We start from the raw sequence: 27,591 nt of genomic DNA, 5'->3' as shown, positions 1-27,591 counted from the left end.
TTCATTAAATGGAAAGCTATACAATAGTGAAAAAATAAGTGACCTAGAGGCACATGTCACAATATGGATGATTCACAAATATAACACTAAATTTTTAAAAATTGGACAAGAAAGGACGCCTGGGTGGCTCAGCAGTTAAGCGTCTGCCTTCGGCTCAGGGCATGATCCTGGAGTCCCGGGATGGAGTCCCACATCGGGCTCCTTGCATGGAGCCTGCTTCTCTCTCTGCCTGTGTCTCTGCCTCTCTCTCTCTTTCTGTGTCTTTCATGAGTAAATAAAATAAAATTTTAAAAAGTCTTAAAAAAATGAAATAAAAAATTGGACAAAAATACATCCCATTGATATACATTTTTAAAACATGCAAAGTGGTATATGCTGTTTAAAGACATATACGTAAAAAAAAATAAAGACACATACATATGCAGTGAAAGTATAAATAAACGCATGAGAATCATAAACACCAAATCCAGGAGAGTGGTTACTTCGGAGGGAGGTGGTGAGGTGAGGAGAAAGCTTTAATCATAGAAGGATAGACAGAGGGTTTCAATTCTATCGGTGATTTTTTTTCTTAAGCTGAGTGGTAGGTATTCTGATTCTTATTATATTATTCCTTATTATCTTTTTGAACATATAAAATTTTTCACAGAGCATCAGTTGAAAGAATGCAACAAATCTCAGGCTGAAAAGAATCCACACTTTTCCAGATGTAACAAAATACTAAAAGAAATGTATGAGATGCAAATACTGCACTCCAAATGACAGGATTATTCCTTAAACCTGTTTCATTTTCCTAGGACTAGTTTCACAGAAGAAAACCTGCTAGAGAAGCAGCAGTGGACTGATAATCAGGAGATGAGGGTTCCACTCTCTCAGATATTCATCAGCTTCGGAGAGGAGAACAATTTGACTAATCTCTTTTCACATTTAAAAATGTAATGTTGGACTAGATTATCTTACAAACTTTTCTATATGATAATTTCTTCCAGCTTTTTTTTTAGAGCAATTCTCAAAACCGTGTTTGCAAGATACTAAAGTGTTTTTCATGTAGGGGCACCTGGGTGGCTCAGTCATTTAAGTGTCTGCCTTCGGCTCAGGTCGTGATCCCAGGGTCCTGGGATTGAGCCCTGCATCTGGGCTCCCTGCTCATCAGGGAGTCTGCTTCTCTCTCTCCCTTTGCCTCTGTGTGCTCACTGTTCTCTCTCTCTCTCAAATAAATACATAAGTAAATCTTTTTTTTAAATAAAGTGTTTCCATGTAGGAAAGTGTTCCCTGGTCAAATCAGTTTGGGAAATACTGGGTTAAACGAAACTAAACAGATTTATTTATGGCAGTATGTCTTGGAGCCTTTAAGATGCTTAAATACATTGTGACTCTCTAAGAGGAGAATTCAGTTTTGAAGCATTTTCAAAGTTATTGGCCCACAGAATGCACCCCCACACTGCCACCACCATCACTCCTTATTTTAAAACAGAATCTATTAACATTCTCTCAGATCAGTGTTCTGTGAGACATCAGTTTGGTAAATGCCGTCCTGGAAGGATTTGTCTCACTTGCTATTTCAGTTTCAGATGTGTGATTAGAATCCCTTATAAGGGAGGAATGTAGTTTCATGGTATAGCTTCCATAGAGTGGGTTTCCTTTGAGTGAGTGTTGCTGGCAAGTTTAGAAGGATATCTTCTTGGGCTTCCTTGGTGAGAGCCCATCCTATCTGGCACTGTGGCAGATTTAACATCAGAAACTTCTGGGTGTCTATACTTAGAAGTGCTACATCCCAGATACACTCTCTAATTCTGGCTCTTGGGCCTTTGATAAGTTTACTGCTTCGAGCCATATTTCCTCCTTTGGGTGATTTTGGAACTGAAGGGTGGGTGCCCTGTCCCAGAGCTCAGAGATACTTGGCAAGAGCAGAATGCCTGGGGCCGGGGGCGGGGTGGGGGTGGGGGGGCTCAAATCTCATAGGAAGAAGAACCCTCTCCATGTGTCTTCTTCCCCCAATAGTTTGCAGGAAGTAGGACTGCAGGGAAGAGGCCGACTTGCCCAAGAAAAGAGGGGCTCAGTCTTTTTTCAGGGACAGGACACTTACCACTTCCACTGGCAGCACTGCCTTTTCAGGGAGGGTTTCCCTAAGCCGAGTCCACAAAATTCTGTGACCCTCTCCCCGCCCAAATCCCAGAGAGGAAAACCTCCCGAGATTTAGTGGTTCCCACAGGGCCTTTTATTTTTTTTTATTTTTATTTTTTTTATTTATTTATGATAGTCACAGAGAGAGGGAGAGAAAGAGAGACAGGCAGAGGGAGAAGCAGGCTCCATGCACCGGGAGCCCGATGTGGGATTCGATCCCAGGTCTCCAGGATCGCGCCCTGGGCCAAAGGCAGGCGCCAAACCGCTGCGCCACCCAGGGATCCCCACAGGGCCTTTTAAAAGGTGATTTACCTGAGGGTCTTTAATCTGGAAACAAGGATTTCTTTAGAAAAGTCAGGAGCTGAGGTGAACCCGACACAGAGCTTTCTAAAGGCTTTCGTTCTTTTGAATGATCAAAAAGAAAAGGTGAGAGAAAAGTATGCTCTCTTCCATTCAGCATGCTGCTACTGCTGTTGTCCCTCCTTGTCTATTCCACTTCACCCCAGCCCAGCCCAGCCACCTGCTTGAACCCCACACTCACGAGGCCTAGCCCTGCCTGCCTGCCTGCCAGCCAAAGGCAGGAGAAACCTTAACCACTTTGCAGTCTCAAGCCCACTTACCAGGCTTGGGGACCTGGGCCCGGAGCCAGGAAAGATAAGAAGACTGGAAAGAACAGGGTGTTTGACTCCAGGAGAGGTCAGCCCCATTGCAAAGCACGCCCAAGCGAATGCTTTTGAGTAGTGAAGAAGTATCTCCTGGTGACAAGGGGGTTGAGAGGAAACCAAAAGGAAGGTAAAAGGAGCCAGGAAGTGAGGGCGGAGAGAAGGATGTGCCTCCAGCACCAGGCTCCTAAGCAGAGCCCACTGGACTCCAAGGAAGCACTCCTGTGTCCTGTTTGCTGACTAGACAGTCATTTGCTCTGAGGGGGAAACCTGCTCTGAGGTCCCACGTTTCCTCTCTCCTCCCTTTTCAGCCAATGCTTTCCACACCCCTCCCTTTTCCTTCCCGCCAGGAAATCCACCCTTGGACAAGAAAGGTATGTCACTGAGAACAAACACAAATGAACACACAAACACATACACAAACAAATACATAAATAAATAATACCCCTCTCCTCCCTGAGAAGCAAACTGTGGACCTTCCTCTTAGTCATTAGTTGCTCAAATTTGGCTCGACTTTGCATTTCAGGGCACCGTTCTTCTCCCCACTCCGAGTCCGAGCAGCAGCTACTTCATCGTGGGCATTTTTTTAATGCAAGTTTTCCCCCAAAGGCACACGCAGGCAGCAGGCAGGGACACACACACACACACACACACACACACACACACACAGTACCTCTGGAGCTTCCCTTCCCTCAGTCCTTTCCCCTCAGCCGGCTGAGAAAGGGCTGAGAAAGGGCGAGGCTGGGGGATCCTTTCTCTGTGGCCTACCTTCTGATTTCCGTCAGGTCTGAGGAGCAGGCTGCAATGGGGCGCCGGCTGCCTCTGTGAATCAGCAAAGAAGTCCCTGAGACAGGGCTGCCGACAGCTGCCGTGTGCACACTCTCCCTCTGTCTCTCCCACCTTCCTGCCCTCTTCTCTCTCTCCTCCTCCTCCTCCCCTCTCAGAGCCGCTCTGTGTTGCTATGCAATCGCATCGGGACTTTCGGCGCGGCCAAGATACCCTTGGCTGGGCAAATGCTGGAAGGGCAAGGACAGTTTTTGTAAAAACCACCGGAGCCTTAGCGGCTGTCTCTCGGAGATCTCAATTCATTAGGAGCAGAGGAGGAAAGCGGAAGAGGCTGAGAGGCAGAAGGGGAGAGGGGGAGAGGGGGAGAGGCTTCCACTGGGGAGGAGGAGACAAAAGAGGCCCGGGGATCAATACGGGAGCTGCTGAGCGAGGAGCCTGGGCCCCAACTTCTACGGATCTTGCCCAGAGCCCAAGCCAACTTCAGAGCCAGCAGCTGGCAGGGTCCCTCGGTCAGCCAGTCCAGGATTCAGCTTCCGTGCTGGAGACTGAAACACTCTGCTCTAGAACTGTCATTGGTACCCAAGGTGCAGTCGTGGGCCAGGGCTGACTTCCTGTTACCCCAAAGTTCTCTGCTCACCTCTGTTAGCTGTACATGTCGAAAGAGCCTCCACGATGAGGGAAACAAAATGGACCTTGAATGATTTGAGAAAATAGATCTCCTCCATGCCTCTCCTCAGCAACTACCCCAGTAACCCTCCCTCCTGCTGTCCCTACCGCTTACTCCTTTACCACCCCTGTTGAAGAGAAGAGGGTAAAGCTCCAAACACCCTGGAGAGACCTTGGAAAATCCACTAAGGGGACAGAGGGGATTATAGACCTTTACAGAGTGCCCAGCACACAGTTGGTTATTTAATATTTGTTAAATGAGTGAATTGGATGGATAGATAGATGGACAGAAAGATGGATGGAATAACAGAAACTCACCATCACCATCCTCCTACACAAACATACTCATACCTAAAGGTTTAGCAGCTGCACACCAGGGCAAAGGAAAAGAGAAACATTCTTTCATCTTTCCACTTCTGAGAACATGATGCATGACAGAGAGAAACAGATTGATTTTGGGGGCTTGGGGTGTTACTTAACTTTAATAATTTGCATCTACAAATTCTATAAGCTCTGATGGCAGTGGAATTTAGAACAGAACATATTTCATGGCCCCAAGGACCTGGGTCTAGTGTTTACAAAGTGTTTACAGAGACTCAGAATAATAATAATAATAATAATAATAATAATAATAATAATAATAGAAAATCCTCAGGAAATAATTAGTGTGTAAGTGTATGTGTGTGTTTTCTTTTGAGATAAAATTTTTAAAAACTTAAGCTTCTGGTTTCAGTAAAAGTTTAACGATAAGGCCTAATCTCTTTGAACCAAGCAAACAGGGTTGCCTCGGTAGTTCAGTGGCTGAGTGTCTGCCTTTGGCTCAGGGCATTACCCCCAGGGTCCGGGGATCAAGTCCCGCATTGGGCTCCCCACAGGGAGTCTGCTTCTCCCTCTGCCTATGTTCTGCCTCTCTTTCTGTGTCTCTCATGAATAAATAAATAAATAAAATCTTAAAAAAAGAAAAAGCAAACAGAATGGGAATAAAATACTACCCCCCTTTCCAGATAGGCTTTCAAGAGTTGCATGAGTGGCTCCTCCTGCTTGGCCAAAGCAGCAGCCAGGCCTCCATGCAGGTGCAGAAAGGGTCTTTGATTCCCAAAAGACCTTTTGGAAGCACATACGTCTTCTCAAACTACACACCCTCAGCAGAGCATTTCTTAGCTACCCACCCTAGCCTAGTTCTGGCTATGAGCCCCAGCCCCAATCTTAGCCCTGGCAGCTTTCAGGGTTTCTCAACACCATCCAAACATAGGGTCCCAGGAGTCCTTTAGAGCTAACTTGGAATGACCTGGAAGGGAGGGTTGGCTAGAAGAAACACCAGAGAGAACACTCTGAGAAATTATTTGGGCTAGTACAGATGCAGAATGACTGCAACAGACATACACCAAACACATGGGAACCTGACTCACTACTCACCCTAGCACCAGCTCACCAATAAGCCAAACAGAACCAGGGCCTAGGTCTAGAAAGAGGAAGGTGAACTGAAGGGTGTACTTGCTCTTACATTGACTGCACTTGGGCTTATCCAGATCATAAGGAGCACTTGGAATAATCCTTTTCTTTTTCTTCCTCAAGAGAAAGCATTTAGGCTGCAGATACAAAAGTACAGTACTTGCCTCAACGGAAATAAACCCACAGAGTTTGTTTTGAGGGGTATAAGAAAAGACTTCCCGAAATCTCTTTCCCACAGACCCCATCATGATGGAAAAGACCTCCCCTCCTTATTTCTCTGTTTAAGGCACCAACAGCTCCTGTGAAAATGGGAATGTTACCTATGAGACAAAAAAACATTAGACTGTTATCAGCTAGTTATAGATCATGCTAATAATGATAATAATGGCTAACATTATTGAGCATATACTACAAGCTATCCTCACAACACACTTAAAATAGCTTCTCCTATTGCCTCCATTTTACAGATAAAGCACTGTAACATAGTGAGGTTAAATGACTTGTCCAAGGTCACACGGCTAATGTGTTATGGAGTAAGACTTATCCTAGATCTCTCTGGGCAAAGTCCACATGATGAAACACTGTTATATTGCTTTCCTTCATCTAGTAGTGGCCTGAACCGATGTCAGGCCTAGGTAGGTCACTGAGACAAATGTGAGTAGGGCAGAAGAATTCCCAATGGTTTTTCCATCCTTTCTGCCTTTCTCAAGCTATTTCCTCTATGCACACTGCCTCCTTTCCTTTAAAGGTTAGAGACACAGGGACCTCAGAAGCCAGACTTCTCTCTCTCAAGTGTCTCAAGTGAGCAGACCCCAAAAAAGAAGTTGGTTCAGGGGCATCTGAGTGGTTCAGTCAGTTGAGCATCTGACTCTTGGTTTTTGGCTCAGGTCATGACTTCAGAGTCCTGGAATTGAGCCGCACATTGGGCTTCACACTCAGCGTGGAGTCTGCTTGTCCTTCTCTTTCTCTGCTCTTTTCTTTTTACTCTCTCTCTCTCATAAATAAATAAAATTTAAAAGAAAGAAAGAAAGAAAGAAAGAAAGAAAGAAAGAAAGAAAGAAAGAAAGAAAGAAAGAAAGAAAAAAAGGAAGGAAGGAAGGAAGGAAGGAAGGAAGGAAGGAAGGAAGGAAGGAAGGAAGCAGTCCTGGTGGCCCAGCGGTTTAGCGCCACCTTCAGCCTGGGGTGTGAACCTGGACACCTGGGATCAAGTCCCATGTCGGGCTCCCTGCGTGGAGCCTGTTTCTCTCTCTCTCTCTCTCTCTCCCTCTCTCTCTCTCCCTCTGTCATGAATAAATAAATAAATAAATTTTTATAAAAAGAAGGAAGGAAGGAAGGAAAAGAAAGAAAGAGAAAGAGAAAGAAAGAAAGAAAGAAAGAAAGAAAGAAAGAAAGAAAGAAAGAAAGAAAGAAAGGAAGGAAGAAAGAAATTGGAAATTGGTTAAGGCCGTGCATGGAGTATGAAAAGGAAAAGATATCATTTGGGGAATATAAAAAATAGTGAAAGGGAGTAAAGGGGAAAGGAGAAAAAATGAGTGGGAAATATCAGAAAGGGAGACAGAACATGAGGGACTCCTAACTCTGGGAATCTAACAAGGGGAGGTAGAGAGGGAGGTGGGCGGGGGGTGGAGGTGACTGGGTGATGGGCACTGAAGGGGGCACTTGATGGGATGAGCACTGGGTGTTATTCTATATGTTGGCAAATTGAGCATCAATAAAAAATAAATTTAAAAAAAGAAAAAAAGGAAAAGGAAAGACAAATGACCTTGAGATGAGGCAGAGTCCTCCAGTTTGCCATGGCTCCCACCTAGCCTACTATACGTCTCTCCTTTCCTGTATTTGGTCAACTGGCTTAGCCCCTGTGGGCTTTTCACTATGTTCCATCTCACAGGCCACTGGAGGTACATACTTGACCGTTGTTGGCCTTCTGAGGCATTCAGAGAAGAGTTATTTGTTTTTTCTCCTGGAGCGTATTAGGATAGACAGAGTTTCTAGTTGTGTTGCAGGAGAGGGAAGAGCTTGGGATGCCTGGGTAGCTCAAGAGTTGAGCATCTGCCTTTGGCTCAGGTCATGATCCCAGGGTCCTGGGATCGAGTCCTGCATCAGGCTCCCCACAAGGAGCCTACTTCTCTCTCTGCTTATGTCTCTGCCTCCATCTCTGTGTATCTCATGAATAAATAAATAAAATATTTAAAAAAATAAAAGGAGAGGGAAGAGCTTTCCTTACCAGCTAAATAGATAAGTTCACCCTGACATTTAAACCCCAAGGGAAAAAAAAAACCCAAGGAGACTCTCTCTCACCCAGGGGACATCTGGACAAATCAGAGCAAGGACATAAGCTAGCTTTAACTATTTCTCTGAGGAGGGCAGAGAAAAATCAAAGTGGTTTGGGCCATAAGCTTTGACTGTGGCCCGCCCCTGATAACCTGTAGAAGAATGCTTAACACCCACCATGGTGTCATTGAGCAGGACTCTGTGAGGTGGATAAGGATAGGTAGGACATTTCTCGGTAGGTAGAGAGAAAACATGTGCCAAGGCACAAAGCCCAGAAAACTCAGCTTGCTAAGGGACTGCAAGTACTAGTAAAGTATGGCTAAGTTAAATTATGGATATGGGTGAGAAATGGGAGGTGGTAGGAGATGAAGCTATGGAAGCATACATGGAGGTGCTAGAATACCATGCTAAGGATCATTTAAGATAATTTTCAAAGGCAAGCAGCATGATCAGATTTATGTTTTAGAAATATTATTCTAAAAAAACGAAAACAAGGGGCACCTGGGTGGCTAGTGGTTGAGCGTCTGCCTTTGACTCAAGTCGTAATCTCGGCGTCCCAGGATCGAGTCCCACATTGGGCTCCCTGCAGGGAGTCTGCTTCTCCCTCTGCCTCTGTCTCTGCCTCTCTCTGTGTGTCTCCCATGAATAAATAACTAAAATCTTAATAAAAAAAGAAAAAAACAAAACAAGACAAAAAAAGAAAAATTATTCTAATGGCTTTCATGTAAAGAACAATTATTGAGTTCCTACTACACACTAAGTCTGAGTGGACGCCAGAGGCACAGAAAAGATGCAGAGACTCTGAAACTGCCTTGGAGTTGCTCACAGCCTAATGGGTGAGACAATTAAACACGAATACAATAGAATAAAAAAAAACGAATACAATAGAATGATAAGTGCAGTGAAGGATGAATTTGAGGTGAGAAAGGCCAGACACTTGAGTGCCTGGTAGGGGGCAGTTGCAGGTACTCATCTGCTGGGGGCCTGAAGCAGAGGATTTGGTAGTGAGGGTAAAACACTACCCTCTCATGGCACCTGGGTGGCTCAGTTGGTTAGGTATCTGCCTTCAGTTCAGGTCATGATCCCAGGGGCCTGGGATAGAGCCCCATGTCAGGCTCCCTGCTCAGCAAGAGTTTGATTCTCCCTCTGACTCTCCGCCTGCTTGTGGTCTCTCTCTCTCTCTCCCTCTCTCTCAAATAAATAAAATCTTTTTAAAAAAAGAAACCAATATTCTCTCCCAGTGTATCTTCCTCATATTATCTTTTTTTAAATCATTTCTTCCTAGCCTTACTACTTGCTAGGTTGCTAAAGGAGAAATAAACTGTGAATAGATTTTTGTGCTTTGGAGGGGTGGGGGGAAAGGTAGTCTAGTAATTCCCATTGCTGTTCCACAACCTTATTCATTGGCTCCCTGGCCATGTTTACCAAAACGACTTCAAATTGTTTCTACTCTTCTCAAATGCTCCACCATCTACTTCAGCAAAAAAGTACTCTTGCTTTACTGAGAAGGTTGGGAGATACCCCTGCAAAATGCTTTTCTACCTCAGAATTTCTTCCAGTTTTCTTCCCCTTTTATCTTCCCCAGACAAAGCAAACCCCCATTTCCCCCTTCTTCAGGCCAATACCTCTGCTCATGATATCATAACATTCTCTTTCTATCACTTCTGGAATTTATTTCCATCCATTTTCTTCCTCATGCTTTCATCTTCAGTCTTTTCCTTGCTTCTGACACTTTTCCTGCCATCTACATAGACGTGAGGACCAGGAATTTTGTTGACTTCTGCAAGCTGAGAAGTGGAAAAATGTTTCCCTCCTAGAGAAGGGCCCCTTCACACCTACCCCCTGCCACAACCCACCACACACACATAACCATGTCCAGACTGTTTTCACAGACAAACTGGAGAAAGTTTAGAGGGAAATAAAATCGTCAGGGAAAAGAAATCCTGGGTTTGAGGTCAGGCTGGCGAGTCAAAAACAGCACTAAGAAAATGCAAAGTGGGGATCCCTGGGTGGCTCAGCGGTTTAGCGCCTGCCTTCGGCCCAGGGCCTGATCCTGGGGACTCGGGATCGAGTCCCACATCGGGCTCCCTGCATGGAGCCTGCTTCTTCCTCTACCTGTGTCTCTGCTCCTCTCTCTCTCCGTGTCTCTCATGAATAAATAAATAAATAAAATCTTTAAAAAAAGAAAATGCAAAGTGTAAGAAAAATAAACCTCTGGGGAGCCTGGGTGGCTCAGTCCATCAAGCACCTGACTCTTGATTTCAGCTCACTTCATGATCACAGGGTTATGAGATCCAGCTCCCTGTCAGGCTCTGCAATGGGCATGGAGTCTGCTTAAGAGTCTCTCTCTCTCTCTCTCTCTCTCTCTCTCTCTCTCTCTCTCCCTCTGCCCCTCTCACCTCTAAAAAAATAAGAATAAACTTCTGTCAGTTATTTACAGAGTGATCTCTACCACTTTCTTTTCTTTATTTAGCAAAGATTGCTTCCAATGAATGGGGATTTCATGCAACAAAACTAAAAGGGTTAAGTAGAGAGATAGACAAGGGTAAAATGCCTCAGGGGAAGTTTGGATGTGAGAATGAGTTAGACAGACAGTAGGAGGAGGGGTTTCATTGAGTGTGTATGACATAGGCAAGGAAGCAGGAAATTAGGAGATAAGTTGGAGGGACACGTTAAGAATGTAGGGGCACGATGCTGAAAAGGCTGGATTTTGTCATTGGAGTTGATAAGAAATAATGCAAAGCCATGACAGGCTGAGAACGGAAGTCACAGTGTTGTCCCAGTCAATGTTCTGAGCACCCTCTGCGGCTTTTGTTGAACATCTCAAAATGCAGAACTCATCTTACACACTTGGTTACCTTCCACCCTCTTCTACTGTTCTTAAAGCTTCTGCTAAATCTGAGCCAGCAGCTGTTATATAACCAAGTATTATGTTCTGTTTGTTTTCAAACATATTCCATTTAGGCCAAAACCATTTCAGTTACAGTTAAAGCAGAAAGAACACTGAATTAGGGGTCAGAAGACAAAGGTTCTAATCCCAATTTTGCTACTATATTGTTGTCAACCTTTTTGAGCCATGTTTTTTTTTTCTCTTCCAGAAAGAGGATAATATCTGTCCTGTTCACTTGATTAGGTTGTGAATCAAACAGGATAATGAATGTGAACCTATATTGAATAGATTGAAATTATAAAGCGCTATTCAAACATAAAAGATTATTATTTCCATTGCTTCCAGGTCCTAGTGATTTTCCTATCTGCAGAAGACATAAAGACCTGAGATTCTAATATTACACTGTATGTTAACCAACTGGAATTAAAATAAAAACTTAAAAAAAAGAAGACATAAAGACTCAGAGTATTTGACGACAAAGGAAGAACTGCCAGGAATGTAATTAGCTCCTGTTTCCATGATAGATCAGATATTACAGTGCTTTAGGAGGACATACCAACAAGGCAGTCAGAGTCTTATTAATCATCTTTCACATTATCAATCTTCCCATCCTCCTGGCCAGCCCAGAATGCTAAACACATGTACACACGTACTAATAGCATTTACAATGAGATTCTAGGCTAGGATATAAAATGCACTAAGAACTACTGGTTTTCTAGGCTAACAAGAACAGCTACTGATTTCTACTTTTGATTATGTTTAGGTTGCTGGGGCAAGGTGGGCATTTCTTGCCTGTAACTTGAATTGAGAGGGGGAAGGGAATTAATATTTTTTGGGCTCACACTCCGTGCCAAACACAGTGTAAGGCACTTGACAAATGTTACCTCCTATAATTCTCACAACAACTTGGTGAAGTAAGGATTATTATTCCCAACTCTACAAACAAGGAAACTATGGCTCCTAGATTTTAAGTTACTTGTTCAAGTTTATTAAGCTAATAGGAAATGCAAGCTGGAATTCTCTTCCAAATCCCTCCAACTCCAACGCTGATACTCTTCCAACTTCTCTCCTTCCAGACAGGGCCTCAGTATTAAAAGTAGCACATCCTAGAAATCACCACTTCTTGGTGCATTTAAAAGCACAATAGTGGGAGGCACCTGGGTGGCTCAGTCGGTTAAGTGTCTACCTTCAGCTCTGGTCATGGTCCTGGGGTCCTGGGTTCAAGCCCGTATCCATCTTGGTCACCAACAGGTAGAGGCCTCTTTCAGGGATACTTTTAAATTTAAGTTGTTTCGAATCTAAAGCAAGCCTGGGCCTAAGAGACAAGAGCCATCAATCTTTTACATCAGGTAATGAGCTCCATACAGCACACAAAAAGAAAGGCAACATACTTGCCTGGCAGAGGCAAAATTACAATTTCAAGGTAAGAATTTGTCAATAATAAAAGGACGCCTAAGACAGTGCTGTTCAGCAAATAATCAGGCAAGCTCTAGCCTTTCCTTAGATTCAGTCTTAAATTCAATCTTATATGAGTGGGTAGAGTCAGTAGGTACCTACTTACTATGGTTTAAGGAGGACTGATATGCTATTACTAATCAAAACGACTTCCCACACTGGCCCTGCCATGAGGCCTACGGTTCCCTATTAATCACTTCTTTCAGGTTAAGGCATCTGTCAAAATATAAGTGCTATCTTCAGTCACTATACATTATACTCATTAGTTTATCACTTTCATTCTAATCACCAGACAGGTAGGAGACACAGGGCAAATGACTTCGAAGGGGAAGGCAGAGGGAAAGATTCAATGTGACATTTGATGATGAGAGTCCTGCAGGGCCAGATCAAGACATTTAGAAATCCAAAGCATCAAAGAGATAATGTCATAAACCCACAAACCCACCTAAAATTCAAGATAAAAATAATAATACCAACCTGTAATATAAGCTCAACGAAAACCTGATCTTTCCCATAATTACTACCATAATTATTTTTATTGCTATATAATTCACTTTTTAAGAGTATACAACTTAACGACTCCTAGCATAATCAGAGTTGTGCAACCTTTGCCACAAGCAATTTTACTTATTTACTTTTAAAGATTTTATTTATTTATTCACGAGAGACACAGAGAGAGAGGAAGAGACATAGTTGGAGGGAGAAGCAGGCTCCCTGTGGGGACCCTGATGTGGGACTCGATCCTAGGACCCTGGGATCAAGACCTGAGCCAAAGGCAGATGCTCAACCACTGAGCCACCCAGGTGCCCTACAACAAACAACTTTAGAACACTTTCATCACCCTACCCCACCCCTGCCCTGCCCAAACCCCTGTATCAGTCATCCCCACGCCCACCCTACCCTCACCCCCCCACCCCCGCCAGCTCTAGGCAATCACTAATCTACTTCCTGTCCTTGTAGAGTTTCCTATACTGTACATTTCATATAAATGGAATCATACAATATGTAGTCTTTTGTGTCTGTCTTCTTTTATTTGGCATAATATTATCAAGATTCTTCCATCTTGTAGCACGTGTCAGTTCTTCATTCCATTCTTTGGCTGAATGATATTCCCCTGCATGGATATACCACATTTTACTTATCTTTTCCTCAGTTGGTAGACATTTGAGTGGTTTCCACTTTTTTGGTTATTATGAGTATTGCTGCTATGACCATTTGTGTACAAGTTTTTGTATGGGGATACGTTCTCAATCCTTTTAAGTAGATACCTAGGAATGGAATTGCTAGGTTATATGGTAAACTGTATGTTCAACTTTTTGAGAGACTGACAGACTGTTTATCGAAGTGACTGTACCATTTTATATTCCTACCACACCAATACTTATTTTTTTAAGATTTTATTTATTTATTTGTGAGAGACACAGAGAAAGAAGCAGAGACATAGACAGAGGGAGAAGCAGGCTCCCCGCAGGGAGCCTAATGCAGGACTGGATCCTAGGACCCTGGGATAATGCCCTGAGCCAAAGGCAGACACTCAACCACTGAGCTACCAGGTGCCCCATACCAATAGTTATTATTGTCTTCTTTTTTATTATAGCCATCCTAGAAGATATGAAGTGGGATCTCATTGCATCCATCTTTTTTTAAAATATCAAATATCCGATTCTTTAAAAAATATATATCTTCAAAAATAGATATATCTTCAATGCCTCTGTTTAGCTGGTTTCCGAAGCATATGCTTAATCTGCCTATTATCAGGCCACCCAGGACTGAGATCAGCTTGAATTGATTTGGATCTCGGGATTGGAAGGCATATGAGGGAGGGCCTGTCGTGTAAAACATTTCCAACACCAAACCAAGATACAAAGATAACTGAGCCATGCTCCTTTTCTATAGGGGAGGCAGACGTCTTCTCAAACAACCACAAAACAAAGTAGAATGAGAGAAGTGCTCTAAGGCAAGGGACGCCCAGAGGGGGCGGTAGGGCAAACCAGTTGCAGTCCTCCTAAAGAATAGTGCTAAGCAGCCCCAAAGGGCACCAAAGCAACCCAGCTTCTCCACCCCCATGCAGCCACTGCATGAAATCGGAGTCTTTTTGGAAATGGCCATGAGAGCAGGGAACGAGGCTTTAGAGATACACTGCTCTGGGCCTGAGAGATATATTTGTCACTTTCTCATTTCAATTACCGTTCAAACTTACTACCCATTGGCTGAATCTTGCAGATTTAGCCTCATTACATTTAGTCTTCTGTCAGTTTGTAGGACTGCCCTGAAGAATGACTGTAAAGTACTTGCTTTGTAATTCTGAAGTGCATTATAAATAATAATCTCCCATCACAATCTTCTTACCGACAGCAAGCAAATCCAATTCCAGCAGTGCCTCATTGCCCCCTCTCCAATCTACTATTTCACCTGAATTGTTCCCATTCCACCTCTCTGCAGTATACCCCAAGTTCTGAAGATAATGCTTACAAGCAGCTATGCCTTCAGAGAGCTTTTTGTGGTCTTACAAGTACTTTGATTCAGGATTTGGCTTTGGAAATAGAAGGCAAGCCAGAGAGATTGCTCCTATTTCATAATGAAGATGCTGAGGCCCATTGAGATTAAATGACCCAATAAGTTTTCTTTTTTTTTAAGATTTTATTATTTATTCATGAGAGACACACACACACACAGAGGCAGAGACACACACAGAGGGAGAAACAGGCCCCATGCAGGGAGCCGGATTTGGGACTCCATCCTGGGTCTCCAGGATCACACCCTGAGCCACAGACAGATGCTCAACTGCTGAGCCACCCAGGCGTCCCAACCCAATAAGTTTTCTTAAATCATGCTATCAAATTGAAGTTCTGGATGTCCATCTACCCTGTCTTGCCATTACCTCTACCCATGAAAAAGCTGAAGCTATTAAGGTTTTGAGTTTGGGGTACATCTTCCCCAAGTCTTAAGCCTTTCTCCTGAGAGTTAGGTAAGAGTAAGCAGCCTACCTGAGCAGAGCTAACTCATATTCAACAGACCAGAGAAGGTAACTTAACTTGTGAACTGCTCTCCACTTTTCTGAAGTAGGACTCAATTGTGCTTGAAAAATGTCAAGCACAACCTAATTGCTCTTAGCCATCTATCTAAACCTTGCTCAGAGCAATGGGCCAGGGAGTTGCAAAAACACATGATTCCACCTGAGGGGAGGTCTTAGGGAAGCCCTTTGGAAAAGAGAGACCTCCAATCATGTATTTATGTATTCAAATATTTATTGATCAAAAAAATCCCACAAATTTTTATTGAGCACTTACCAAGTTTAATACTTCAGAGTAGTAATATAGTAATAGCATAGGGGTTACCAGCATGGGTTTTGAAGGTCAGCTGCCAGGACTCAAATCCTGATTCTAACGCTTGCTTACTGACTTTAGTTCCCCTCTTAGTAAAATGAAAATAATAAAATTACTCATGACATAGGGTAGATATGAGGACAAAATGAGAGCTGTATATGAAAGGCCTAGTACATTGGCTGGTGCGCTGAAAATATTCAATACATGTTAGCTATTATTGCTATTAGCGCAGAATCACAGCAAATCTGTCAATGATCAATGGATGGGAGTAAAATTTTACAGCTTTTCGGCCAGTTTCATGGGCTCATTGCTGGAACTGCTCTGGGGAAGAAGTATGTACTGAGAAGAGTGGTAGTAAAGGTGCCATGATTGGAAGAGGTAAATAGAAATGTCACTTGGGGGACTGCCTGGGTGACTCTCTCTCCATCTCAAATAAATAAATTATTTTTTAAAGATTTATTTATTTATTCATGAGAGACACACAGAGAGAGGCAGAGACATAGGCAGAGGGAGAAACAGGCTCCCTGCAGGGCGCCTGATGCAGGACTTGATCCCAGGACCCTGGGATCATGACCTGAGCTGAAGGCAGACTCTCAACGACTGAGCCACCCAGGTGCCCTAAATAAATTTTTTTAAAGAGGAGAAATGACACTTGGAGGCCAGAGAGCTGCTTATTGTACTACTGAAGTTTCAGAAGGATGTTAACACCAAAGGGGAAATCATTGCATGTCAAAACATTCTGGTTTTTTGTTTTGTTTTGTTTTGTTTTGTTTTGTTTTCAGTGGGAAAATCAAAAGCCTCTTATTTTATTTTGTTTTTTTATTGGTGTTCAATTTGCCAACATATAGAATAACACCCAGTGCTCATCCCATCAAGTGCCCCCCTCAGTGCCCATCACCCAGTCACCCCCACCCCCCGCCCACCTCCCTTTCCAACACCCATAGTTCGTTTCCCAGAGTTAGGAGTCTCTCATGTTCTGTCTCCCTTTCTGATATTTCCCACTCATTTTCTCTCCTTTCCCCTTCATTCCCTTTCACTATTTTTTATATTCCCCAAATGAATGAGACCATATAATGTTTGTCCTTCTCTGATGGACTTCTTTCACTCAGCATAATATCCTCCAGTTCCATCCACGTCGAAGCAAATGGTGGGTATTTGTCATTTCTAATGGCTGAGTAATATTGCATTGTATACATATACCACAGCTTCTTTATCCATTCCTCTTTCGATGGACACCGAGGCTCCTTCCAGTTTGGCTATTGTGGCCATTGCTGCTAGAAACATCAGGGGTGCAGTGTCCCAGTGTTTCAATGCATCTGTATCTTTGAAGTAAATCTCCAGCAGTGCAATTGCTGGGTCATAGGGCAGGTCTATTTTTAACTCTTTGAGAAACCTCCACACAGTTTTCCAGAGGGGCTGCACCAGTTCACATTCCCACCAACAGTGTAAGAGGGTTCCCTTTTCTCCGCATCCTCTCCAACATTTGTGGTTTCCTGCCTTGTTAATTTTCCCCATTTTCACTGGTGTAAGGTGGTATCTCATTGTGGTTTTGATTTGTATTTCCCTGATGGCAAGTGATGCAGAGCATTTTCTCATGGGCGTGTTGGCCATGTCTATGTCTTCCTCTGTGAGATTTCTGTTCATGTCTTTTGCCCATTTCATGATTGGATTGTTTGTTTCTTTGGTGTTGAGTTTAATAAGTTCTTTATAGGTCTTGGATACTAGCCCTTTATCTGATAGGTCATTTGCAAATATCTTCTCCCATTCTGTAGGTTGTCTTTGAGTTTTGTTGACTGTATCCTTTGCTGTGCAAAAGCTTCTTCTCTTGATGAAGTCCCAATAGTTCATTTTTGCTTTTGTTTCTCTTGCCTTCATGGATGTATCTTGCAAGAAGTTACTGTGGCTAAGTTCAAAAAGGGTGTTGCCTGTGTTCTCCTCTAGGATTTTGATGGAACCTTGTCTCACATTAAGATCTTTCATCCATTTTGAGTTTATCTTTGTGTATGGTGAGAGTGGTCTAGTTTCATTCTTCTGCATGTGGATGTCCAATTTTCCCAGCACCATTTATTGAAGAGACTGTCTTTTTTTCCAGTGGATAGTCTCCTCCTTTGTCGAATATTAGTTGACCATAAAGTTGAAGGTCCACTTCTGGATTCTCTATTCTGTTCCATTGATCTATGTGTCTGTTTTTGTGCCAGTACCACACTGTCTTGATGACCACAGCTTTGTAGTACAACCTGAAATCTGGCATTATGATGCCCCCAGCTATGGTTTTCTTTTTTAATATTTCCTTGGCTATGCGAGGTGTTTTCTGACTCCACACAAATCTTAAGATAATTTGTTCCAACTCTGTGAAGAAAGTCCATGGTATTTTGATAGGGATTGCATTAAACGTGTAAATTGCCCTGGGTAGCATTGACATTTTCACAATATTAATTCTTCCAATCCATGGGCATGGAATATTTTTCCATCTCTTTGTGTCTTCCTCATTTTCTTTCAGAAGTGTTCTGTAGCTTTTAGGGTATAGATCCTTTACCTCTTTGGTTAGGTTTATTCCTAGGTATCTTATGCTTTTGGGTGCAATTGTAAATGAGGGAGAGTTTGACTTCTTCTTTGCCAATTTGAATGCCTTTTATTTCTTTTTGTTGCCTGATTGCTGAGGCTAGGCATTCTAGTACTATGTTGAATAGCAGTGGTGAGAGTGGACATCCCTGTCTTGTTCCTGATCTTAGGGGAAAGGCTCCCACTGTTTCCCCATTGAGAATGATACTTGCTGTGGGCTTTTCGTAGATGGCTTTTAAGATGCTGAGGAATGTTCCCTCTATTCCTACATGCTGAAGAGTTTTGATCAGGAATGGATGCTGTATTTTGTCAAATGCTTTCTCTGCATCTATTGAATCATATGATTCTTGTTTTTCCTCTTGCTGATATGATCAATCACATTGATTGCTTTACGAGTGTTGAAGCAGCCTTGCATCCCGGGGATCAATCCTACGTGGTCATGGTGAATAATCTTGTTAGTGTATTGTTGTATCCTATTGGCTAGTATCTTGTTGAGAATTTTTGCATCCATGTTCATCAGGGATAATGCATTCTGTTTTAAGGCAAATGATTCCTCTAACACACCCTGGCCCCTACCAGTCCTGTTTTCCATCACATGACAAAGAGTAGGGCAGTGATTCTTTGGTAGAAATCCTGGAACCTGACAAATCATTCCAACTTTCTTCTAGTAGCATTTTCCCCAGGATTAGCCCTGCAAGTTGGGGTACCTTAAGTGATCCCAAGAAAAGTCAAAACTGTGGCCGAGAGAGAAAATTTAACTGATGGGCCAACTGAAGACTGATTTAGGACTATCTTGAGGGTCTTTTGCTGGGGCAAGGAACTAGGGAGGATATTGTTTTGACCAGGCTAATGGCTGTCAGGCAGGAATCTTTAACCCCATTCCTGGCTTTCATGTTTATCAAGCAACTACTCTGTACACAGTAGTGCTAAGCTGTAGATGACACACCACGGAAGCAACAAATGGGCTACCTGTTTCCGAACTGCGATGAAGCAGAAATGGGGAAAATACTCTGCATTTTCTGCCTGTAACTGGATTCCAGACTGAGGAGCACCATGATAACAGCCTCACTAACTGATTTTATTTTACACAGAGTACTTGGAGTTAGGGCCTCTTGAACTAAATTCAGAGAGTGACATACAACCAGGCGTGGGCACTTCTGTTTGTTACAGGCTTATAGCCAAAACTGTATAATATTCTATGTTTATGTTCTCTCATTGGATGGGCATCCCATAGTCTTTATTTAAAAAAAAAGATTTTATTTATTCATGAAAGACACACACACAGAGAGGCAGAGACAGAGGCAGGGGGAGAAGCAGGCTCCATGCAGGGAGCCCGATATGGGACTCGATCCCGGGATCACGGGATCACGACCCCAGCCGAAGGCAGATGCTCAACTGCTGAACCACCCAGGCATCCCTCCCATAGTCTTTAAACGACAACCAACCCAGTGAAACATTTCTAGTCCTTTCCAGGGAAGGGCTGGAGGGCCCAAGGGCATACACACAGTGGGTTAACATCATTGGGCATTCCTGTGCTAGCTCTGCTGTTTTCTCTTAAGTCCTTTTGCCATTTGGAGGCTCTGTTTTTGTTTTCCACTCCTGATGGGCTGAGCCTCAGAAACAGTGGGCTGATGAGCAACCATTTGTGAACAATCTAATTGTGAGGGAACCAGGGCAATAGCAGACTGAGCATAATGACCCCTAAGCATCAACAAACTACCCACCTACACACTGATACGCTCTCCAGATTCCTGTGTCCAAGTTCCTCATGCCTCCCACTTAGGGTAAGAAAATTAACAGTGAGGGGAGGTACCAGACAAGGCAAGTAGTTTTCTATGATTATTTTTCTCTCCTATAAGACGTTTTCAAAAAGTTCTCCTTTGCTAGTTTAGGGTGGGTTTGGTGCAGTTCTGCAGAAAGCAAAGAGACCATTTATTTCTTCCAGCTATGTGAATCTCTGGATTTAAATCTCCTGACTCCCACAAGAGATGAGCCAGGATTAGCACCCACACTGTCTAGTCTTTTCTGCTGTTCAAACCCAACAAGACCAAACTATTCAAAAGATTTCTGCTTATTGAAATCTTGCTGCTACTGCCAGTACTACTACTTTTATCAGTGTTTCTCCTCTCAGGGAATTTCAGCCTGATAGCACAGATTGAGAAATTAATTCTGACCTCAAGGAGTCACTGTGAGACTTCCAAGAGGGGCTGATATTTAAACAGGTCACCAGACACAGAAGGGTGTTCCAGGCTAAGGGAGCAGCATGAGTAAGGGTGCAGAGGTATGTAAGTGCATGGTATGTTCAAGAAATTGAATAGCAGGGCAGCTGGGTGGCTCAGTCGGTTAAGCATCCGACTCTTGGTTTTGGCACAGGTCATGCATGATTTCAGAATAGCCAGATCAAGTCCCACATCGGGCAACACGCTGGGTGTGGACCCTACTTAAGATTCTCTCTCTTCTTTCTCTGTACTTCACCACTCCTGCTTGCGTGCACATGCACTCTCTCTCTGTGTCTGAAAAAAACAAAAAATTTAAATTAAAAAAAAAAGAAAGTGAATAGTTGAGTGGAGTAACAGTGGATGGTATCAGAGCAGTGAGAGTGATGTCCAAGAGACTGGATCAAGGTGGGGTGCAGGCAGATTGTAAAGAGCACTGAATGCCACGTTTAGGAGGAGGTGGACTTACTCCTTTAGAAATGGGGTGTTCTAAGCAGATGAAACACAATCCGATCCACATTTACAAAATAAGCTCTGGTGGCAGTATAGAGGTTTGATAGGCAAAGGTAAGACCATTTAGGAGGTTCTAGCAAAGGGCTACTTGAGAAAGAAGAGCCAGGAGCACCTGGGTGGTTCAGTTGGTTAAGCATCTGCCTTTGGCTCAGGTCATAATATCAGGGGTCCTGAGATAGAGCCCTGTGTTGGGCTCCCTGCTCAGTGGGGAGTCTACTTCTCCCTCTCCCTCTGACCCTCCCCCCACTCATTCTTTCTCTCTGTCTCAAATAAATAAATAAATAAAATCTTTGAAAAAAAGGAAAGAAAGAAGAGCCAGGTGTAGGACAGTGGTAGTGGCAATTGAAAGGTAGCATATTTGAACAACACTAAGAAGGAGAAGTATGCTGGTAAACAACTGGCTCACCAGAAAAAAAAAAGCCCTGATTTATAGTGTTTGCTGATTTCCACAGTGTAAATACTTCTCCAAGGCAGATTTCAAGCTACCAACTGGACATCACTGGACATAGAATTGAGAAGAGCTCAATCAGCTCTTTCGAGCCAGTGTACCCCTAAGAAGTGACCAGGTAGATGTGGGTGAAAAGAGAAAAATCAAAGATGATGGATGTGTTTACTTTGGATGACTCCTTAAATGTTAAAACAATAGGGAGAGGGGACTTCAGAGGAAAAACAGATTTTGTTTGTTTGTCTGGGATGGTGGACAACTAAGAGTTAAGAGGCATACCAGGAGGGTATTAACAATGTTGAGTTGGAAGTACTAGTCCTGAAACTCAATTTTCAGTGAGGCTCTGACTTATAGCAATAACTCACATTAATGGAATACTAACACTATACTGAGAACATTCTGTAATTTTTAAATGATTTTATTTATTTATTCATGAGAGACACAGAGAGAGGGAGAGACATAGGCAGAGGGAGAAGCAGGCTCACTGTGGGGAGCCTGATGCAGGACTCAATCCCAGGACTCCACGATCAAGACCTGAGTCAAAGGCAGACACTCAACCACTGAGCCATGCAGGTGCCCCTATTATGTATTTTTTTAGAGATTTTATTTATTTATTTATTTGACAAAGAGAAGCAGGGGGAGTGGCAAATAGAGGGAGAGGGAGAAGCAGGCTCCCCGCTGAGCAGGGAATCCAATGCAGGGCTCAATCCCAGGACCCTGGGATCATGTGAGATCATGACCTGAGCCAAAGGCAGATGCTTAATGGACTGAGCCACCCAAGCGCCCCGAACATTATATACTTTTATGTTCTTTCCCCCTCATAAGAACCCTATGGGTCTAGCAGAACAGTTGGCATATAGTAGTTGTTCAACAAATATCTATTAATGAATGAATTAGGCACTCTTGTTTTCTTCAGTTTATAAATAAGAGAAATGAAACACAAATTGGTTAAGTAACTTATACAAGAACACACAGCTGGACTCAAGCCTGTGTGATTCCAAAACCACTTTGCTAGTCTATACGTGTGCTGTAGAGACAAACCATGGCAGAGACTTTTTTATCTTTCTAACTCTAGCTTATCATAATGCCTATACCTATGCTATGGGCTTAATGTCTGTGTCTTCACAAAGTTCATATGTAGAAGCCCTACCTCCCAGTGTGACTGTATTTAGAGATAGGGCTTTTGTGGAGGTCAAGGCTAGGTGAGATCATAAGGGTATGTCCCTGATCCAAGGGATTTCTGTCCCTGTAAGAAGAGTAAAAGAGACCAGAGCACTCTCTTGCTCACTTGCACCCTCTTTCTTTTTCTCTCTCCTCTCCCCTACTCCCCTCCTCTCCTTTCCCCTCCTCTCCATACCCTTCTCCAACCACTCCTTCCACGTGCATTCACTGAGGGAAGGCTTCTAAGGACAGAGCAAGAAAAGAATGTGGCTGCAAACCGGGAAGAAAACTCTCAGCAGAAGCTGATCAGCCAGCACCATGATTTTGGACTTTCCAGCCTTCAGAACTGCAAGAAAATAAATGTCTGTTGTTTAAGCCACCAAGTCTATGGTATTTTGCTATGGTAGCCTGAGCTGACTAATACACAAGTATAGGATCATAATATTTGTTGAATGAATGAGGACTGATCTTAACATTTATATTTGCAATACTATTTTTCAGAGATAAGACCTAGTAGGATATAAGGAAAAAAATAGGAGTTAAAGAAGGCTTCACATGAGAAATCTTTGATGGTGGATTTTTCTGAGGAAAGATTTTCTCTATAGGGAAAGTAAGGGGTTTCTTGCCAGGGTTTACAGTGTTATCATTAGCCAAGCCTGAAAAATATATTCTCCTGAGGATTTTCATACTGTTTCCTGCATTTTTTATTTACTTATGATACTGGAAATGCAATGGGAGAATTAGAAAAGTATTTGTTATTTACAAATATATATTGAGTATCTTATGTCCTATATAATAAGCCCACTATAGTATTCATTTTTTACTACAAGCCTTGGAGGTGGTTCATATTATAAGTGAAATCACACATATAAACTCATGTCTGACTTTTCAAAAAAAAAAAAAAAGGCTCTCTTTCTTTACCCTCACTAACCAGCAGGGGGCACCCTCTGCACAATAATCTTTTTTCTACCTCTTGGCTTCTGCTTATTTCCACTTGGGGGTACTGTGCTGCTATTTATGCATTCTCTTATTTCCTTCTCTCAACAACCCTAGGCATCTAGCCCAGTATCTTGAGCATAGTAAGTATTTGATAAATCCATTTTGGAAGGATGGCCATGTAATAATAATAGGAAGCAACATTTATTGATTTTTCCATGGGTCAGCATCCATGCTAAATACATGCAGTCACTTATTTAACTTCCACGACAACACAATGAGTTAATGACTACTCTTTTACACCTTTTAAATACATCTACTGATGATAACTTTTTGGGTGTTCCACAGGCATCTCCAGTTCAACATGCTTAAAATTGAACACCTCTTCCTCATAGCTCGGGTCTATATAACCCCCCCACCCCCAACATCCTCCTCTCCTGAGTAAACATCTGTCTGCCAAACATCCTGCTGGCTCTACTTCTACAAAATGCAGGTATCAGGATGCTTGGATGGCTTAGTGGCTGAGTGTCTGCCTTCCGCTCAGGTCAAGATCCCCATTCCTGAGATTAAGTCCTGCATCAGTCCCCCACAGGAAGCCTGCTTCTCCCTCTGCCTATGTCTTTGCCTCTCTTTGTGTGTCTCTCATGAATAAATAAACAAAATCTTTAAAAAAAAAAAGCAGGGATTGGAGGGAGGTGCAAGATGGTGGAAGAATAGGGGTCCCCAACTCACCTGGCCCCACAAACTTACCTAGATAACTTTCAAAACATCCTGAACACTTATGAATTCGACCTGAGATTTAAAGAGAGAACAGCTGGAACGCTACAAAGAGAAAAGTTTTCACTTCTAACAAGGTAGGAAGGTAGGGAAAAAAAAGAAAAAAGAATAAAGTTGGGGAGGGGAACTGAGAGTAGCTAGGCTAAAGGGGAGCTGTGAAATCCTCCGGGACAGAAAAGTCCAGGCCTAGACAAGTGGAACTTTAGAAATCCGCACTGGAATTTTCCCTGACAGAAAACTGCTTAGCAGGGAAATTGGGCAGAATCCCAGGAGGGGCAGTGAAGCCTCAGGATTCCAGGAGTCTAGAAGAGGAGGGGCGCCAGGGGAAATCTCACCACAAACCACAGTCGATATCTGACCAGCGATAGGCGGAGCCTAGGGCTGGAGCACCGCAGCCTTCCGGGACATTTGGGAGAAGCCAGTCAGTTAGGCAGGCCAGCTCCAGATGGAGGTGGCTGTATCATGTTCCCAAGGAGAGGTGGTTCCCAGGAGCACGGGTACAGCAGGACAGGGCCCCAGATCCCAGGGCGCCCAAACGGACCAAGCCAGCGACCCTGGGTTCCCCCTGGAACAGGCGGAAGTGGGGATGGCACTGGAAAGCAAGAACTCTCCTGCCACTGGGCACCCCGGCAAGCTATGCAGATCAGTGCACCTACACCTGCCTCGAGGAGCATCTAGACCAGTGAGGACTGGGAGACTGCGGTTAGTTACAGAGCTGGAAATCTGGCCGCTGATATTGTTGTATTTCCTCTTTGTTTTACCTTGTGCCTGGGGTGGGGGGGAAGCGAGGGAACAGAGGCCTCACAGGATAAACAGCTCCCACTGAGTCTGGCACCTGACAGGGAGTAGGGCATCTCCACCCAGGCACAGACATCTGAGAATCAGCACAGCAGACCACTCCCCCAGAAGACTAGCTGGAAGAAAAAAGGAAGAAAAAGTTTATTGACCAATCAGTACTGGAAAGCTCCAGGACTGAGGGAAAATAGTACGTAGAACTAGAGGGTCCTTTTTTTTTCTTTTTCCATTATGACTCATTTTTATATCAAACTAAAAATTTCCAATATTTTTTCTCTTTTCCCACCTTAACTACAATATTTTACCAGCTCTTCCTTTTTAAGTTTTTTCCTTTTTGACTTTCACATTTCTACAATTACATGTCTTAAATATATTTCTCACTTCTGGATTCCATTCAATGTATTCAATTTAATTTTGGTAGATATATGAGATATGGGTTTTTGTTTTTTATTTTTTATTTTTTCTGCCTCATTTTGTTTTACAATGGTGGAAGTTAGTACCTTGGAGAACATGACCAACATACACTCAGAACCAAGTGGATAACTGTATTGGTTCATTCTGTGAGATTATATTCTCTCTTCCTTCCCATTCTGCCTCCCTCTTTTATCTTGTTTATGTTTTGGTGGTCAAAGTTGAGGCTTTCCACAAGTATTGCTGGTTTATATAAATTTGGGACTGAGCATCATCTAACATACAGAACTTAATACACTCAGAACCAAGAGGATCACCCTCTAGGACCCCTCAGGTAGACTATATTCTCTCTCCACTACCACTTCCTCACCACAACCATCCCTCCCTTTTTTTTTTCGTTTTCCTCATTTCTTTACTTTTTTTCTTTCTTTTTTCTTCTTCTTTGTTTTTGGTTTTTCGCTTTTTATTTTTACTACTTCGTTTTAAAATTTGTTTTTCACTCTAGTCGTCCTTTTGTTTTATTTTGTTCTGTTCTTTTTTCCCATTATTTTCTGGTCTCTGATCTCTTCAGAATCATCTAGAGTGTATTTTACTTAGATCGTGGTTGATATTCTTGACTCAGCCTGCTCATACAGCCACTCTGCACTGGATAAAATGACTAGAAGGAAGAATTCACCACAAAAGAAAGAACCAGAAACAGTATTCTCTGCCACAGAGTTACAGAATTTGGATTTAAATACGATGTCAGAAATTCAATCCAGAAGTACAAATATAAAGCTACTGGTGGTTCTGAAAAAAAGAGTAAGGGTCTCTAGAGACTGTGTTATTGCAGAATTGAGATCTAATCAGGTCAAAATTAAAAACAGATGAAATGAGACACAATCCAAACTGGATGTTCTAACTGCTATGGTTAATGAAGTGGAAGAGTGACTGACATAGGAGACAAGCTGATGGTAAGGAAGGAAGCTGAGGAAAAAAGAGAAAAACAATTAAGAGCTCACAAGGAAAGGCTTAGGGAAATAAATGATAGCTTGAGAAGGAAGAATATACGTCTAATTGGAATTCCAAAACATGCCAAGAGAGAGAAGGGACCACAAAGTATATTTGAACAAATTATGGCCGAGAATTTCCCAAATCTGGGGAGAAACAGGCATTCAGACCCAAGAAATAGAGAGGACCCCTCCGCAAAAAAATCAATAAAAACCATTCAACACCTTGATATTTAATAGTGAAACTTGCAAATTTCAGAGACAAAGAGAAAATTCTTAAAGCAGTGCAATACAAGAGATTCTTAACTTATACGGGGAGAAATGAGATTAACAGCAGACCTCTCCACAGAGACCTGACAGACCAGAAAGGGCTGGCATGATATATACAGGGTACTAAATGAGAAGAACATGTAGCCAAGAATACTTTATCTAGCAAGGCTGTCATTCAGAATAGAAGGAGAGATAAAGAGCTTCCAGGATAAGCAGAAACTCAAAGAATATGTGAACACCAAACCGGCTCTGCAAGAAATATTAAGGGGTACCCTGTAAAAGAAAGAGGAAGCCGAAAGAAACAATCAACAAAAACAAGAACTGAATAGGTATTACGGTGACACTAAATTCATATCTTCAATAGTTACTCTGAATGTGAATGGGCTAAGTGATCCCATCAAAAGATACAGGGCAAAGGACTGGACAAAAAAGGGAGACCATCTATATACTGTCAACAAGAGACTCATTTTAGACCTAAGGACACCTACAGCCAGAAAATGAAGGGGTGGAAGACCATTTACCATTCAAATGGTCCTCAAAAGAAAGCTGGGGAAGCAATCCTCATATCAGATAAATTAGAGTTTATACCAAAGACTGTAGTAAGAGATGAAGAGGGATACTATATCATACTTAAAGGGTCTATCCAACAAGAAGACCTAACAATCATGAATATTTATGCCCCTAATGTGGGAGCTGCCAAGTATATCAATCAATTAATCACTAAAGTAAAGAGATACTTAAATAATACTACACTAATAGTAGGAGACTTCCACAGGGCACTTTCTGCAAATGACAGATCTTTTAAGCAGAACATCACCAAAGAAACAAGGGCCTTACATGATACACTGGACCAGATGGATTTCACAGATATTTACAGAACTTTCCAT

At 42.8% G+C, this 27,591-nt stretch overlaps 1 protein-coding gene across 2 annotated transcripts in view; it reads right to left on the bottom strand.

Annotated features, from left to right (window-relative positions):
* DRP2 (dystrophin related protein 2) overlaps positions 1-4,013 on the bottom strand; it is a 44,934-nt gene extending 40,921 nt beyond the window's left edge. For both annotated transcript variants that reach the window (XM_038587862.1, XM_038587863.1), the window contains exon 1: positions 3,552-4,013. The gene's annotated coding sequence lies outside the window, so the exon portion shown is untranslated. The remainder of the gene's footprint in view (positions 1-3,551) is intronic.
* Between the last annotated feature and the right edge of the window lie 23,578 nt (positions 4,014-27,591).

Source organism: Canis lupus, chromosome X, assembly GCF_011100685.1.
Source record: "Canis lupus familiaris isolate Mischka breed German Shepherd chromosome X, alternate assembly UU_Cfam_GSD_1.0, whole genome shotgun sequence".
Taxonomy (NCBI): Eukaryota; Metazoa; Chordata; class Mammalia; order Carnivora; family Canidae; genus Canis; species Canis lupus.
Note: the sequence above shows the minus strand (reverse complement) of the source record. Positions and strands in the feature narration are given on the sequence as shown.